Source organism: Empidonax traillii, unplaced genomic scaffold (genome assembly GCF_003031625.1).
Source record: "Empidonax traillii isolate 1590-97213 ecotype Southwest subspecies unplaced genomic scaffold, ASM303162v1 scaffold214:size757588, whole genome shotgun sequence".
NCBI lineage: Eukaryota > Metazoa > Chordata > Aves > Passeriformes > Tyrannidae > Empidonax > Empidonax traillii.
The window spans coordinates 632,673-644,942 of record NW_020955407.1 but is presented as its reverse complement, the minus strand read 5'-3'; the positions used below and the strand labels follow the sequence as shown (position 1 = coordinate 644,942).

Genomic DNA, 12,270 nt, shown 5'->3' with positions numbered 1-12,270 from the left:
GCAAGCATTAAATGCTTTTTAAAACCCAACAGGAGCAGTAAGCCTGCCAGAAAGGCTTTAGGGCTAATAGACCATCTAAGTATAAAGGGAATGTTCAAAAGGACATGGCTCTAGCAGGAAATGTAAATGAACTCACCAAATCAAAATTTATTGTAGAGTACCTCTGTGAAGCTCCCATGGCAGAACCCCTTTTTAGTAGGGGTACATCAGAGATCTGTCTCAAATTGAATTATTACTCAAAAGTATTTTTTTAAAAATCTAAAATGTTAACAGCAGCAAATAGTGTTTGCCTGGGGTTCCTATGGGAAATTATTGTGGTCATCACTTGTGGACATCCAAACCATTGGAATGGTAGATGTGCATTTTTTCTAGAGTTTTTTGCTTTTTATTATTAATGAAAATGGGGGCAAGTCTGGGATATGCAAGGGCACACCTCAAACTGCATATCAGGAAGTCCCAATTGCATTCAAGAGAAACCATTAAGAAATTAAGAATTACATCAAAGAGTAGGATTAACAGATAAACAGATGAACATAATGTATGGGGGAATAGTTCAGAAGGTTTCTGAAAAGGGAAATTTTAACTCACAGGAGGAACACTGAATATATGAAAATGGATATCTTGGTACATAGCTTTTGATTTCCAAAGGATTTTAACAAGCTTCTATGTTAAAAGATTCTAAAGTAACTCGGTCACCCTGGGATAACAAGGAAGGTCTTCAATAAATTAAGAGAATGGCTGAAACAGAGGCCAAAAAATTGTGAATAAATGGTGAACTCAGTATGGACAACCCTTAGAAATTCTCTCTACAATCTGTAATAGGATCTGTGCTCCTCAGTGTATACAAGTGGCTCAATGTTTCCTGCATTACTCAGGATAGCAAACCCAAAATCCTGAGAACAGCATTTCACAATATGTAAAAAAGTCACAATATGCAAAAACTGTAAGTTATATAAGTGTGATGACACATATGAGGGTTTCTGAACAGAGTGACTGTGTAGACTAGGAACCTTTAGTCAGGAAAACTCACCATGAAGGAGAGTTAGAACAGAGTAGTGCACATATGAATAAAGAGTGTTCACAGTTTCTTACAATACAGGATCAAAAGGATATGAAATTACATAAAGCAGTGTGAAGATGAAAGCAAGGTAAAATGGTCTGGTTTTCATACAACTCAAAATTAAGTTGTGGAACTCTGCTATTAGGATGCTGTGGATAGTACAAGTCCAAATGGGGTCAAAACCCAGTCAAATTAATGGGAAAGGAGAGCTCTCTCCCTCCCAGCAGAGAGATAATAATAATGGCCAGTCTTCGCAAATGAAGAACCGGGGAAGGTCTTTACACCTTCCAGCCTGCGCATTGGATTTTTTAGGGGAGACCACCCTTTAATCTTAAGGTTCATCTGCCGGGGCCAAGCGAGCTTGGACAGTGGCAGTGAGGTCCTCAGGACGTAGATGGATTGCCTTACGGGCTAACGAGCTCCATCTGCCCGGGGAGTGGTCCCAACCGGGAATCGAACTCGGGGGATAGACTGCACAAATACAACATGGTTGAAGCAAGCAAAATTGATTTTCTCCTCGCTGTTCAACCAGTCTGAAACATAACATACCATGCCTTGCCATACACAATAAACAAAATGCACTGGCCTTCCAACTCATAGGAGAGACCAAAGAATTTCACTAACAGTTCATTGTTTATTTCTTTAGCAGCATAAACCTAAAGAAAGTTAAGACTTAAAACAGGTATATTACTACCCTGCAACGTTGTGAAAAGTTATGTAACCGGTTAAGGTGGCATTTAAAGTCAGCAAAGCTCAAGTGCAGCACAGGTAAAACGGTCTCTGTGTGTAACAAACACTGAAGTATTACAATGAGGCTCCCTGGAGCTTAAAAGAAACAAAAATCTTATTCAAGAATTGGATGTGAACACTCTTCTCAAAGTTGCACTTCGGATATTAAGAGAACATTATTATTTGAAATACTACTGGGGCTGACAGAGATTATTGATACAGATTACAGAAAACAGAACACTCTTTCTCTTCCTCCTTTGCCAGCCACTTTGGCAGGAAATAAATGTGATGAACTGCCAAGTGTTACCCTCTGCAGTCTGGTTTTACTGCCATTATTGTAACAAATTATACTAGGTAATCTTTGAAAATGTGTTGTCCTACTGTTTCACATTTTTATTTTTATAAGAGATGCTTGGTATTCTTTTTTACCTGCCTTTTATAAGTAGTAAGAAAAATAATTTTCAAATTGACAGGATGCAGAATCTGTTGCAAATTTAATATGAACACGAGCAGAAATGGTTACAGGATTCTGAGCTGGAAATTACATGGTACCCATAACATTGCCCCCCAGACATGAACAATTGAAGAGTGCTACATAAATCAGCCTGTTAGAGCTTGTTAGAGCTCTGCTCCTTCTTTTCTCCCTGAACCTCTTACGAAGTTTAAGTAAAGCTTAGTTATGATTGTCCCAGTCATACTATACATGTATTTCAAGAAAAGTCCTTATTCTTGGGATTGTAAAAATGAACAAACAAAAAAAGAAAGAAAGAAAGAAAAAAAAGAAACCAAAAGAAACCAATAAACACAAAGGTCAGATACAAGAGAGTTTTATGAATCTCTGGGATAGGGAAAAATTATTATTTCAATTGTTTCAATCTATGATCTAAGAGCAGACTAGCCACTTGATTTGGAAATCAACATTTATCTGCATATTTCCCCATGCACTATAACAGTGAATATTTTAACAACATGTTTTTCTTCTCCTCAGTACTGTTTGGCCTTCGTATTATTTTTCTTACATTGATATGTCCACATTTTGAATGTAATGCATTCCTCTAAAGTAATTTTTTGTTTCGTAATTATAACTGCATTATAAACATTTTGGTCAAAAAATTACTTGACTTTGGTCTGCTATGCTGTATATACAGAAAAATAACATCTCAAAGATATGTAGAAATAAGAGCTATTGGTACATATAATCAAAAGTAAACAGCTTTTATTCTGCCATTTTTGAGAACAGATATTTTCTTGTGATTAGCCAATTAAAATGTAGACTTCACATGTAATTGAGTTCCCTTCCATTTAAAAAAATACATTAATATTCTAACAAACTGTAATACTTAAATACCTGAAAATGTCAGGGCCAGAGCAACACCAGAAATGTAGTTTAATAAAATTCACTATTCAGAATCTATTCAGATATGTTTGACATATAGTAACCATGCTCTTTAAATGCCCTTTATACTTGACAAAAATGAGTACAGATACTTACCTTGTAGGAAAAGTTCACACATATATGCCAAACCATTTATTAACATCCTTTACTGACTACTCAAATCAGAGTTGCTGTTCGGTAGAATTAACCTAGAATTGAGTTCCTAATGAAATGAACTTGCATGCTGTCATTTCACTACAGATTCATAAATAATATAATGAGGTTTTGGCTCATGTTCTGAGCGTTTATTTAAAAAAAATATGATTAACTGGAAAGAAAACAAAGTGTAACACAGTCTTTTGTCATTTGTCTCCACTCAAGATAAATTTTATGTATATTAAAAATTCTCACTATATATATTGCGTTGTACCGTAATACATTATATAGCAGTCTTTCACGTCTTTGTGATTCCTGAAATATGTCTAATTTTGGAGTCTGATTAGTAGAACTCTCTGCAAAACAATTGCAAAATTTTTGAAATTGCAATATTTCAAACTTAAATAAAATAATGAAGGTACACATTTTTTTCAATACTTGAATGGCATTTTAATTTGTATTTACTGAAAATATGAGAAACAGATTGGAAATGAATGCATAACCCAAAAAACCCAATATCAACATTGAGACAACAGATTCTGTACTGCACTTCAGATTTCTGCTAATTATTAGAACCATATGAAATAAGAAACTCTGAAATTGAGCAAGGAATAATCTCACCTTTGTATTACCTTCGTATTTGCCATACAGCAACAAATTTGACCAACCACCTCAGTTTTAACCTACTCAAAACCTACTGCAATTGAATTTCAATATCAAATCCACTAAAACCATAATCTGAAAACCAAAATTAGTATTAAAAAACAAACAAACAAACAAAAAAAAAAAACCAAGAAAACAAAACTCCTAAATTCTATGGGTTGTGATCATGATCCTCCCCCTCTAAAGAAGAATTTAAAAATTATTTTAAAAATGCCATTTTACAACCTCATTTCCTGTCTTAGACTCTGAATTACATACAGTACAAAATAGAACTATATAGACTTCCAAATTAACACTGAGGCAAACAGATTGTGTTTGATCCAACAGGACATTATTCTGTCTTTGTATTCCACTTAGTGAGCACTGAAACTTGCCTGGATTCAAGTCTAAATGCTATAGGTTAGATATATATTGTTTCCAGTCTCTTCAAGCCAGAAAGTTTTCAAGGATTTATTAAAAATCAACATTAATGACTCAGACATCACCTTAACCATAAATTGTTAACACTTTTTCTTGCTGACTTAAAATTTTTAAACACTAATTAATAAAAATTAAACCTAATTCATTTTAACTCTGGTAGTTCAAGCAAAATGGACAAGGTTACTCTGGTCAATCTGTACAGCCACTTATGAGAGAGAGATGGACTTTGCCTTGAGAAGTGTTACTGAAGTAGAGAGTGGCTGTGTGATGAGAGTAGACAGTGCATGTGATGTATTTATGCTGTTCATTACTTCACCTTCTAATATTTACCTTTTAAAACACTTTTCTTACTAAGTTTCAATTTTAATCCACAAGCATTTTTATTGTTCAGTAATGTAGTATGACCCAAAAGAGTTTAATAACATTTCAAAATGTGTAGGAAAATGAAAAGAGATATTAGCTCTGAAACAAAAATAGTAAAAGAAAACACTTAAAATATAGGAGACAGAATATTGTTTCAGCTTCTGTCCTAGTCCTAGTATAGAAATGGGAAGGCAAAATATACTGGTAATATTGCCTACATGTCATCATATAAATAAAGTGCATGAAACACAAACGAACTGAAATCTCTTCTATGTCCTGACTAATACTGACCATGAAATGAAATACTCTATAAACCTATGCATAACACCAACATTTCATTTAATTCATATTTTAATGTAATAGATGATTTTACACCAAAATTGTGATTCTGAGCCAAACATCCAAATATATTTTTAATTTGGTTATACTAATACAACTAAAAAAGGGTTAAGAGGTAAGTTAAATTCAGATTTTTTTTCATCTAACCAACTTTACTGAAATTTTTAACAATTTATTGTTATTATCCTGCTTTTATTGTATCTGCTATGCATATTGAACCCCAGCACAAGACTTTTATGAAACCAGAATGGTAAAGCAAAATCAAATAGACAGAAGTGGAGGAAGGGGAGTGAAGGTGAAATAACCCCCCAAACTGCCCAGGGTGTTACAGATTTACATTTCTGATCTTCATTTCTCGTTTGTTCTAGCCACTCACATCAGGGGTTCCAAAACTTGTGACCCCAGCAGTTTTCTCTCTATGGGAAATCAGAAAGTCAGGAGTTCTTCCAGTCTCCTGTGCTGTAGGGCAGGGTACTGGGACTACCCTCTCCCACTGGATCTGTGAGTGGACCAGTACTGGCAAATCACCTTCTGGATTCCTGTGCTTCACAGTGGATACCAAACTGGTCATCTGCCTGGTCCCAGACTTTGATGGAACCAGATCACCAGAACCTTTGATCACCAGATCACTAGATCAAACAGACATTCACATTCCTCTTGCATCTTTTCCTTATCTAAACTGACTGACAGTGTAAAACTTCAGCATATGTTTCACTGTCAGGTTTCCATGATTCTCACAATTCTGGCTTGGAGTGGTTCATTAAGCCACAATGTATTAATTAAAATCAGGAGGTCTGAAAGATTCAAGAGTATTGAGAAATTACCTTACCATTTTTATGGAAGCTTGTTTTTAGTCAGAATCCTTATCTTTTAAACTTGCACTTGCCTTGCAGTTAAGCAAGTACAATGTTGCATGTCAGAAGTGGTATGAAGACTCTGAAGTAAGGAAGGACCTCCCTAAACTTTATGGCTAGTAATGTCTGCCTTTTTTCTAAACAATTTCAGTGTTTATGCTCATAGTCATAATGTAAGATTCATTTACTGCATTTGCTATTGCAATTCTAAGTTCAATTACTGTAATTTAACTTTTCCAGTTCTTTCTCTTCAATGTGGTGCAATACCTTGCCTATGAGCAAGGTAAAAGATATATTGGCCGGAGATGACTAGAAAATGTAGAATGAAATTTGGAAAACAGACTTATCTTTTTTATATAGTACAGAGTCTATCATCTAACTGTGTGAATCAGCTCATCTCCCTGCACTTCACCTTTTCAGAGTAATGCTGGAGTTAGACATATTGAACACCATAACAGTGTATTACAGCACATTAGGGAAAGGTGTTTGGAATCCATCACCATGAACCACCTCTCAGTCCTAGACAGTCAACCTCTGTATTTCTACTGCTTGTCCAACCAATAACCAATCACTCAAATCGACAAAAATATAACCCAAGAGATGTTTGTATCAAGTAAATGCATTTATATACTGATGGACTTGATGACCCTCATGCGTCAGTTTCAAGTCAAGATATTCTATGATATCTAAAGTAAGATTCCATGTGAAACACTTCTTATTGAACTACAGATGTTGATTTACAAAAAGAGGAGGAGTTAAAACAAGTAATTTTACATCTGTCTGAACTAGAAGAGATAATGCCTTATCTAAAACAAAGAGATCTGCATATCAAAGAGTATCTTCAGATTGAAAATATGCCTACAGAAGTGAAAATGCTCTGAAAAAATAAGCTTTCTTTCGTGAATATAACCTGAGGTATATAGTATTCAGAAAGGTCTCATTTTATCACTTCTGAGATGAAAAAGGGAGAGAGGAGGAAAATTTCTTCACACATTTTTATGATTTGTACTTTCTTATATAATGCCTGTACATCTGTTAGAAACATATGCAACTGGTTTGTCTGGTTTTGTACATTGGAAACATGTAATTTTTTTTTTTTTTTTCTAACCTAGTTTCTTAAGACAAGAGGTGTTGCCAGGTAGCACAATATTCCTCACACACTCGATAAGGAATATATCAGCTGGCATACTACGTCTTCCAGTAAATAACTTCACTTCCCCAAAATATTGCAGAGAATCCTAAGTTTAACAATGAGGCATATAAAAGTATCAGGACCAGGCGAGAAATTGTGGTTTACTCTGTTAAGACTGTGATAACAATGAGAGCTGCCTGACACATATCAAGGGTTTTAGTAGTGTGCATTCCACGGTCACCAAGATGTTAGCTACATGTATTTATGTGATCAGAGGTGTATGTAGAGCAGACAGTATAAAAATGTTAACCAAGTTTTGTCAAGAAGATGATGAATCCATGCACATTCAAAATCCTCTTGTTATCTTACTGCAGTAAGACAATACAAATTTTTGTATTCTAAAACCAAAAAACTCTTCCCATGAGTAAAAATTTAAAACTTTTATTAATTTTTAATGAGACCACTGACAGGTTACTACTCACTGTTGTCTGCCCTGTGTAACATTTAGGTGTTACTGCCCTTCAGACAAATGTCTGAATGAACAGGAAAATATACCTATAATTTATCAGATTAACATATATTGAGATTAATGGCAGTTTAACTTGGCACAACTGAGAAATGGACATATGACCTATTTTTTCATCTCTTCCAGGGAAACAAAAACCTTTAGCAAAGGAGTAAGGCAAGCAGCTGGATTTTACTTACCAAATTATTTGTTTCAGCTTGAATTTCCATTTTGAGAGCCACAGTCCTGAGAGATTTATGATAATATGTTTCCCCAGAGATTTGAACTCTCTCTGTACTACCTACTCATTTTCCGTACTACCTGTACTACCTACTCATTTTCAAAGGCTGATGTTGGTTTACTTGGAGCATTCTGTTTTGCTCCATCTCTAAATTTTTTCCCCCACCTTGACTTGTATATTACTTGTCAAAAGACACACCTAGTCCTGAGATTCTCATACTTGCCCTGAGATTCATACATTTAGAGTCCTTGCCTAAAGTATTTACAGATTTTATTTGGAACTAATAGTGCTCAGGAAAAACAGAGTAAACAAAAGATCAAATTCACATGAAACAACATTATGAACTAGATGATCGAGAGGAGAAATCAACCAATGTTCTAAAAACTGGAAGCTTGAAGCAAGTTCACTTAAAAGAATTCTTCACCTAAAAAAACCCCCCAGATATTAAAATAATTAAACATTCATGGCAGATTCTAAACAGCTTCCTTACTTGCTTCCATCATCCAGATCCCAGAACTGAGTTCCCTCCTTTCCCTCCCTCACACTGCTTTAAGCCTCAATGCTGACCTGCTCTATTCTTCTCAAGATGAAACCTTACCTGTTTTTTTTTTTTTATCAAGATATCTCAGGCTGTTATGCAGGACAAACACCACTAAGTTAGCCACTTTCTCCTTCCAGAAATGTAATGCCTATTTATAGGCTTATGTAAAAAGTCAGTATATTTCTATTATTTCAAGTTTACATTTCATCTTATAATTGACTTGTGTTACTTTTAAATGCATTCTATAAATTTACTTGTTTTTATTTTTTTTCATCTCTTTTTTTTTTTCCTTAGTATTCTGCATGTGCTGTAAAATAGTCTGTAAATCCATGGTCTGTAGCCTGAAATAAGAATCTGTATAATGAGACAGTGACAAAACCACATAATGCTTTTTTCTGTTACTATTATACACAGAGAAAACAGCTTCCTGTTGTTGTATATATGGTTTTCAATGATTTTTAACCACAAGCACAGTAAAATAAGTGAAAGCTAGGTAAGTAAGTAGAGAGGTTTAAACCACAGAAGAGAGTGACAGACACTGACAAAGTTACTTATCTTTAGTCCTTTTTGCCTTCAAAAAGCATACCATTAATAGTAAACATTGGAAATTAATGATTTTGTGCTAGTGTCCCTCACAGTTCCATTTCATTAAATGTTTCCTCCACCTCTTCTATTCTTTCATTTCCAAATTTCATTTTGTTTAGATAAAAGAGCACAAAATAATACTTATATTTCCAATGGTTTCATGTAGAACAACTGCCAGTTCTTCTGTTCCTTTTTTTTTTTTTTTTTGATATGTTGTGCACCAGAAATCACAAAATTACAAACAATGTGATCATCATGTTCTTCTCTTAATAATGACTCTTTCTTTATATTACAGCATCTTAGTCTGCCTCTACCTATAGAGCAGAGTGCATTTCCTGTTGGCTTCGCAAATGTGTTGTTTGACTATTTTTCAGGCTCAGATGTTCCCTGCCTGCCCAGTAGTTACATTCAGATACTTAGTTTAGAGTGAAGTCATTAAGCAAAAAGCACTGAAGGGCTTATTTGTCAGGGATCAGGAACGGCCTTCATTTACTACATTTTTCTATAAAATCTGTCTCTGGTACGTTGTTTGCTGTTGGGATAAGGAATGAAACAACACGGCAAAATGTCAAAGCTGTCAAGAAACACAAACTCAATTTATTGTTACTGAAATAATGGAAACTTGTATGTAGAAGATCAATGAGAATGGGAGATCCTGCACTTAGAGCGAATGCAGAGAAAGATTGTGAACATTAGAGAAGTAGGTTCTAGGGGAAATCACACAGCTATGAGCCTAACTTAGCACACTTAGCCTAACAGGAAACCAAATGCTTTTACATTTGGCAGTCTCTATTCCTCGATGAAACATTTGATGTTTTTTTATTTATCAAATACACAGCCTAAAAAAATAATGATACCTTATATTTTAGTTTGACAAATGTCAAAAGACACTGCAGAAACATTAGTCACCCAGATGAACCCTGGAAAGAGCAAACAGGAATCACCATAATTTAAAAAGATCCTAGTAAAACAAAACTACATCTTCAATGAAGGTTTTCTCTTTTGGAAGGAAAAATCACAAAATTAAAGGGATCAGACAAAGAACTGAAAACATCAAAGATAGGAGGTGTGAAATTTCCTTGATTAAAGTGGCGGGAATGTCTGGCAATTACCAGTTGGAAGAAGGTGCTGGGAATAATGAACACACAGAAACACACACAAAAAGAAAGAGCAAAGAATATATGTTCAAAGTAGAAAGCATAAAGATGAAATAAAATTTGCCAAAACTCAGACTGAGTTGGACCTTAAACAAAGTATAAACACACAGAGAAAAGAAGAGTGATGGACTACAAGTGAGGAACAGGACCAAGTTATCAATTCTGCAGCTATGACCAACAGCCTTTCCTTTATTACCACTGGAGAAGCAATTCTAGAAGAAAGTCTAGAAGCAATTTCCTAGACAGTTGTCTACCACTGTGATGCTGTAATAGGCTACATATTGCATTTGCTTCTATTTTAAATTAACATTATGTTCCCTTAAGCGCAACACTTACACCTGTAGAAAGGGAAAATATGATTTATTTCCACAAGAAAAAAAAAAGGTCTCTGATTTTAAAAAAGGGTAACAACCCAGATGGAAGGCAATAGGTATAGCAGGGGAGTAGCAGACTAGCTTAAGCAGAGCAACTGAAACTACTGTTAGGAGAACAGAGTAGAGAACCTGGGCTCCAAGAAAATGGAAAGGAAAATGGGACAAAAAAGATGCAAATCCACTAAATTCCAGAAAGGCAGTCAGAGACTAAAAACCCACCTGCCAGATCATGGTGTGTGGGAGAGGGTTGTGTTTAGTAATTTTTCTTCTATTTTGTCCAACTTAACACTAAGATTTTATTACAAAGAGGTTAAATATTCTAGCTTTTATTCTTCTAAAACCTGGAATGTTTCTTATTTTGAAGACTTTTGGCCTTATTTGGTTAAAGAAAATGGTGCAGAATATCACGTCAGATAACTTCCAGTAATTTGGGTCAGATCAGGAAGCTGTCAACTGGAAGGATATTTATGCAGCCTTGTGTTAAGATTCCATTAGAAACCCCCATATTTCAAAATTCCCTTCACTCAAAGATTAGGAAAATTATATAACCTCATATGACTATTTGCTGCTGGAATACCTTTTAATATAGTTTCCTGCAATTTATACACCAGGTACTTCCACTACTAGGTCACGATGAGATCGTGATCACACTTCACCTAAAGAATTATTAATGTTCTTTTAATTTCAGAAATGCTGATGTTCATTGAGTATTGCCCAGTTGAAACATATCTAGCTAACAAACTTGCTACTGACTGTTCTAGTATTTCTTTACAAAGACATTATTAGTTCCAAGTGAAAGGGTTACCAGCTAGGCAGGCAGGGCTCTCACAACTGGAAAAGTCTACTGCAGACCCGCAAATCATCAATGACTACAGAGGTATAAGAGAGAATACTGTATGTGATTCTTCATGAGCACATGACAGAAATTAGCCATAGAGATCCCTCTCTGAGGTGACAGTATAGCTGAGGGAATGTGATGGTTATATCCTAGCTGGCAGAAGACCCGTCCATTCTCTTGCTCCTACTCTCTCATCATGATGGTAGACAGCAGAAGAGAAAACATCAGCAAGCTAATGGGTTGACATTAAGGCAGTTTAATAAGTGAATAATAATACAAAAAAAAAATTATGCAAAAGCAACTACCACCAGAAGATCAGCGCCCAGCAACAGCTACTTTGGAAAAACTTTGTTCCATTTTATAGCTGAGGAGGATATTATATGACAGGGGATATCCTTTTGGTCACCTGGGATCAGTTGTCTCAGCTCTGTCCCCTCACAGCCTCTTGACCACCCCCAGCCTATTTGCTCGGGGGTAAGTGCAAGAAACAGAGAAAGTCTTGATGCCATGTAAACAATGTTCAGCAACAGCAGAAACATACCTGTGTTGCAAAACTACTTTGGTCACCAGTCTAAAACACTGCACCATACAAACACTAGTGAAAATGATGACAGAGGTAAGAAATAAACCCCCAAAATACTGCGAAAACACAGCTGTGAGAGCAAAGATTACTTTTATTGTTAACAATTCAGGAGACACTATACAATTCTGGAAAATTAAATAAACTACCTTTATATACTTTCTAACAACAGGAGCGTTTTTGACTACTGGGTTTGTATTTATCAGAAATGGTAACAATTTGCTCCACTTGCCATCCAAAGCACAGAAGTTTAATCAGTAAAAGTAATTTTCAATGGGATTTTGTGAGATTTAGCAGCAAATTGTCTTTTTTTTTTTTTCCCGAGGAGAAACTTATGGATTTGCATTTTAATAGGATG

The 12,270-nt window shown here is 35.2% G+C and overlaps 1 protein-coding gene across 1 annotated transcript in view; it reads right to left on the bottom strand.

Moving 5' to 3' along the window:
• Window positions 1-12,270, bottom strand: part of LOC114059280 (protein eyes shut homolog) — a gene marked incomplete at its 3' end in the record, with an annotated part of 607,760 nt that overhangs the window by 82,144 nt on the left and 513,346 nt on the right. The gene's annotated exons all lie outside the window — the stretch shown is intronic.